We start from the raw sequence: 6,281 nt of genomic DNA, 5'->3' as shown, positions 1-6,281 counted from the left end.
CCTCTCTTCATCCTGGGGGGTTCCTAAGCGTGTGTGTGTGTGTGTGCGTGTGAGTGTATTTTGCTGTATGTGTGTGCAGATTGAGTGATGTGTTGTGTGTGGCTGCCCTGGGGTAGCCTGTCGTCCACTCAGCAGGACAGGGCTAATTCTCTGCAGGAGGCCAGAGCGCAGCACCTCATCCATCTCTCCACTGGGAAAGGCCTGCCGACAAACAGACAGACAGACAGACAGACAGACAGACAGACAGACAGACAGACAGACAGACAGACAGACAGACAGACAGACAGACAGACAGACAGACAGACAGACAGACAGACAGACAGACAGACAGACAGACAGACAGACAGACAGACAGACAGACAGACAGACAGACAGACAGACAGACAGACAGACAGACAGACAGACAGACAGACAGACAGACAGACAGACAGACAGACAGACAGACAGACAGACAGACAGACAGACAGACAGACAGACAGACAGACAGACAGACAGACAGACAGACAGACAGACAGACCCACTGGACATCTATCACACACCAAACACTAGTATATATGTATATATACAATCTATGTGCTTGTGTATTGTTAGGTTTGGTTATTCAATTCAATCGTGAATTAAATCGTTATTATGAATTGTTGTAAATTGTTGCAAATTATCTTAAAATGGATTAATAGGACATTAAAAGAAAACACGTACCATAAATAGTAAAAGTGAAACATAAATAGTAAAAGTGAAACATAAATAGCTAATATATTGATTGGTATTATAATAACACTGCCATTGAATATGTTGTGTTAATTCTCCCAGAATACTGTTATGTAGTCTGGCATGCGAAGGGTGTGGCAACGGGGAGTTCTGGCACTGTATCCCATAATTGGTTGGAATGACAGTGATGAGGTGAGACTTGATAGGTGGACGTAAAACTCTTCTCACGGCTGCTACGATACAAGATCACTTCAAAATGGAAATAGCATTTAAATGAGGAACAGGAGCCTTCCTTTTGTTTCACTGTGTTGACAATATCCCCATGACAATGACAGTGGAACTACAGGAACAAATAAAGGAACCGTTTTAATATGTTGTTTACTTCCTGATAAAGTTTGCTCTTTGACCTCTTGTGTCGCCATGCCGAAATGAATCCTGTCTGTCCCTGTCTGGCGGCATCACCATCCGTGGCTCTGAATCACAGAGCAGATGAAAACACACACACACAGACACGCACAAACACGTAGACACACAGGCACACATAAACCCACAGACACCATCACTGACCCCGTTGAGCAGGGCTGGGTGTGCAGATTCATGGGACGTGAGAAATAGCTCCAGTCCCCTTGTGTTGATGAAGGATCTGAGGCCTGAGAAGAAGCACGCTGGGAATTTTTCATGCCTCAGCGTGAAGCCAGGATCCTCTCACACTCTGGCCATCTCAGATGCCACTCACACCCCTTCCCCTTCCTGACCTCCCTTCTGTGTTCTCTTCTAGTCTATCCTCTCCACTCACACCCCTTCCCCTTCCTGACCTCCCTTCTGTGTTCTCTTCTAGTCTATCCTCTCCACGCACTAACCTTCCCAAGAACGTCACACAACAACCACCACACAGCAATCAAGGCCTCCAGCTCTTTACCGTACCGGTGCCTATGATTCGTGTACTTATGTCAGAGCCTGACAATAGCAATAGTGTACGCGTAACTAAGGAGGCAAGAGAAGACAAGCAGAGCAGATGAAGACAGTGAGATGTCCTTGATATTGTGGCAGCAGTGTAGTGACAGTATATTGTGTGACAGTTCAGCACAGCAGCCTGTGAGGTGGAAGGTTTATATCTCCTGACGTGCCTGAGTCATCGGTGCCTCATGTCTCTGCTCTTTCATTATGACAGGATAAGGTGTGTCTGTGTCTCTTTGTGTGTGTGTGTGTGTGTGTGTGTGTGTGTGTGTGTGTGTGTGTGTGTGTGTGTGTGTGTGTGTGTGTGTGTGTGTGTGTGTGTGTGTGTGTGTGTGTGTGTGTGTGTGTGTGTGTGTGTGTGTGTGTGTGTGTGTGTGTGTGTGTGTGTGTGTGTGTGTGTGTGTGTGTGTGTGTGTGTGTGTGTGTGTGTCTCTTTGTGTGTGTGTGTGTGTGTGTGTGTGTGTGTGTGTGTGTGTGTGTGTGTGTGTGTGTGTGTGTGTGTGTGTGTGTGTGTGTGTGTGTGTGTGTGTGTGTGTGTGTGTGTGTGTGTGTGTGTGTGTGTGTGTGTGTGTGTACGTGTGTGTGTGTGTTGTACTCTGTGCTGATGGCCAGTGTTCATCTGCATTAGTGTTTGGGACCTGTCCAGCAGCTTTACTGCAAGGATTCGCTATTGCTCTCTGGAGCACTGGTCGTTCAAGACCGGAAATATGCTGCATTCAACTGTTTTGCAATATGATCCCACATGAACTAATGTGCTTCTAATACACCTATAAACTGCCGGAGAGATGGTCATGAGATAGAGTGTTGTAGACTAATATACTGTATAGAAAGAGCTCAGCACCTCACTGAGACTATTGAGAGAGATGGAGAGGAAACTGAGATGTACAGACTCATTTCCAGAGATGTTCAGACTGGCAAGGATCATTTAAGATGAACAGGAAACATCTTTTCCAACTGTGAACGTTATGCTAACATACTGCTGTGTCTGGAATAACGATACAGTTGAGAGTGAGATGGGCTGGAAATAGAGAAAGAGTGTAAGAGAGAGAGCTGTAGACTCATCCACAAAGACAAGTAGGATAAAGACGTGTATCCATTTGAAATGCAGAGAAGGTGGTACTGGGCTCCGCCCTCCTTAATGCACTGTCCTCTGTGTGGTTTTAAGTGGCCTGGCAGGCCGTTTGAAGGAGGGCCATCCGTTCTCATACGACTGCTCAGCCAGGATTGAATTAACGTCTCACACACACACACAAACACACACGCACACACTAGGCTTCCCTACACACACACCCTACCCCCTTTAACCCCCCCCCCTCTTCACCACCACCCATTTCACAGTGACTTGTTGCTGATTTATCTGATGGTAGGAATTCTGTGAAGGATCCCTACTGTAACCTTTTCCCCTCACCAGATGTTCCGTCTGACAACACAATAATGTTCATCCCCAAATCCCCATGCAAACATATCAAGTGGCTGCTATGTGTTTGTGGCAAGGCCGGGAGAAATGACAGAGATGGGAGTGGGAATGGATTTTAAACAGAGCCAGTGTGGTGCAGTGAGCAGGCGGCCATATGCTCACTGACGACAGGGGGATGACCTAAGGAGGAGGGGGGTGATCCCTTAATTGATTCTTAGGCTAAGTGGTGTATAAGGAGATCATACAAAATTCTCACCTAACGCACCTGTCAAACCCAAACTACACCGTTAATATGATAGATAATATGTTCTTAGTTAGACTGATGAACACTCAGGCTGAGGAGATGGAAAAGACGTCATGGAAACCTTCCTCCCTATCATCAACATGACCTTTGTAATATAGGTCATGTAGAGTGGTTATCAAACATACTCTGTGTTTAAGAGTTCGAAGTATCTCCTATCATGTGTCGCCATTCGTGTTATTCCATCATCCACATTACATTTACACATTTAATCTCCTGAATTTGAAGAAAACACATGAAAACTGTCAGCAGGCTGAAAGACAAGCCGTAAAAGGCAAGGCAGCCTTCACAACAACAAACCGTTGAGTAAGGTGAACTACAGCGTGGTTATCCAGTGAGAGTGTAACGTATATCAAAGATAGGCCAGAGACAATCACCAGGGTTACAGACAGCTTGGTCTCTCTCTGACACCACTACACCTCAGTTCTACTTGGCTGGGTAATGGCTGCAAGACACACATACAGCTCACCGGGGAGAGAGGGAGCAGAGAGAGAGAGAGAGAGGAGGAGAGGGGGCAGAGAGAGAGAGAGAGAGAGGAGGAGAGGGGGAGCAGAGAGAGAGAGAGAGAGAGAGGAGGAGAGGGGGAGACCGAGCGTTGTCAAGGGGCCTGACGGCTTCGACAGTCCCAGCCAATATTTGTCACTTTCAGAGTGCATGAATTCTTGATTTGATGTGCCTTAATTGATTCAGCTCTGCTCGGTGCTGGCTGTCTGTCAGAGTGGGGCTTCTCTCTCTCTCTCACCCCACACCAGCCAGGCTGCTGAGAGACTCATTTCCCTGGGACGTAGGAGGGATGAGGGTAGAAGGGAGGGATGGGAGAGGAAGCGAGAGTGCAGCCGGTGCCCTCGAGGTGACCCCTTCCATGACACCATGAGCCCCACACAGCAGACATGTTGGAGGATCAAGTGTTTCAAAGTGAAACAGACAGAGAGATAAAAATATGACTGCATAGCTAAGGCCTTGCTTGGATGGATTAGGCCAAGGAGCGTTTTCGTTGTATGAAGCAGTCGTCATGTGTCTGGAGCCCAGGTGTCAAGTTGCCCTGTCGTTAGGGTGTCACATGGAGGGTGAAATACAGGAAAACAGGCAAAAAATGTGGCAAGTATTGTCAGCAAGTCTTAAAGATAGAAGATGCCTCTGTCTTCTATGATGACTTCATCTTGAACCATTTTTTTCTGTCATTGTGTCACTATAATTTCTCTGCCATGTTACTATGGTTTTCCACAAAGGTTAGCAACTATGTCTTTAAGGGTGTGCGGTTCAATTGTGAGTGTCTTACCAAGGTAAAGTGCTTGCATTTACCTTGGTTGTCCTCCCAAGCCTTGGCCCACTCAAGAGGCTCGACCAAAATATATTTATTTTCTCCCTTTAAACTGTTGTGTCAGAAATGTACAATACAGCTGAGTGGTTTATCTTGAGAGTGCTGCCTTTTCCTAATAGCCTTGAGGTAAAATAATGGTAAAGGACTGAAGGACGAAGAATTTGTTTCATAAGAGCCTGTATGGAATAAAAAAAAACTAATGTGTGGAGAGGAGAGAACAGTTCAATGACAAGTTGAGGGGGAGGGGAGCATACAGACAGAATATATTCATGAATTTAATGTGTGTGTGTGTGTGTGTGTGTGTGTGTGTGTGTGTGTGTGTGTGTGTGTGTGTGTGTGTGTGTGTGTGTGTGTGTGTGTGTGTGTGTGTGTGTGTGTGTGTGTGTGTGTGTGTGTGTGTGTGTGTGTGTGCAGTTGTGCATCAACGATAGTTATGAATTTATATGATAGTTATGTATAGATGGTAGTTATATGATAGTTATGAATTTATATGATAGTTATGTATAGATGGTAGTTATATGATAGTTATGAATTTATATGATAGTTATGTATAGATGGTAGTTATATGATAGTTATGAATTTATATGATAGTTATGTATAGATGGTAGTTATATGATAGTTATGAATTTATATGATAGTTATGTATAGATGGTAGTTATATGATAGTTATGAATTTATATGATAGTTATGTATAGATGGTAGTTATATGATAGTTATGAATTTATATGATAGTTATGTATAGATGGTAGTTATATGATAGTTATGAATTTATATGATAGTTATGTATAGATGGTAGTTATATGATAGTTATGAATTTATATGATAGTTATGTATAGATGGTAGTTATACATATCCAGTGGGGAGAACAAGTATTTGATACACTGCCGATTTTTAAGGTTTTCCTACTCACAAAGCATGTAGAGGTCTGTAATTTTTATCATAGGTACACTTCAACTGTGAGAGACGGAATCTAAAACAAAAATCCAGAAAATCACATTGTATGATTTTTAAGTAATTAATTTACATTTTATTGCATGACGTACGTATTTGATACATCAGAAAAGCAGAACTTAATATTTGGTACAGAAACGTCTGTTTGGAATTACAGAGGTGATACGTTTCCTGTAGTTCTTGACCAGGTTCGCACACACCGAAGCATGGATTTTGGCCCACTCCTCCATACAGACCTCCAGATCCTTCAGGTTTCGGGGCTGTCGCTGGGCAATACGGACTTTCAACTCCTTCCAAAGACTTTCTATTGGGTTCAGGTCTGGAGACTGGCTAGGCCACTCCAGGACCTTGAGATGCTTCTTACGGAGCCACTCCTTAGTTGCCCTGACTGTGTGTTTCGGGTCGTTGTCATGCTGGAAGACCCAGCCACGACCCATCTTCAAAGCTCTTACTGAGGGAAGGAGGTTGTTGGCCAAGATCTTGTGATACATGGCCCCATCCATCCTCCCCTCAATACGGTGCAGTCGTCCTGTCCCCTTTGCAGAAAAGCATTCCCAAAGAATGATGTTTCCACCTCCATGCTTCACAGTTGGGATGGTGTTCTTGGGGTTGTACTCATCCTTCTC

The sequence above is a fragment of the Oncorhynchus gorbuscha genome, linkage group LG11 (genome assembly GCF_021184085.1).
Source record: "Oncorhynchus gorbuscha isolate QuinsamMale2020 ecotype Even-year linkage group LG11, OgorEven_v1.0, whole genome shotgun sequence".
Lineage (NCBI taxonomy): Eukaryota > Metazoa > Chordata > Actinopteri > Salmoniformes > Salmonidae > Oncorhynchus > Oncorhynchus gorbuscha.
The sequence above is the reverse complement of the archived record's forward strand: the minus strand, read 5'-3'. Positions refer to the sequence as shown.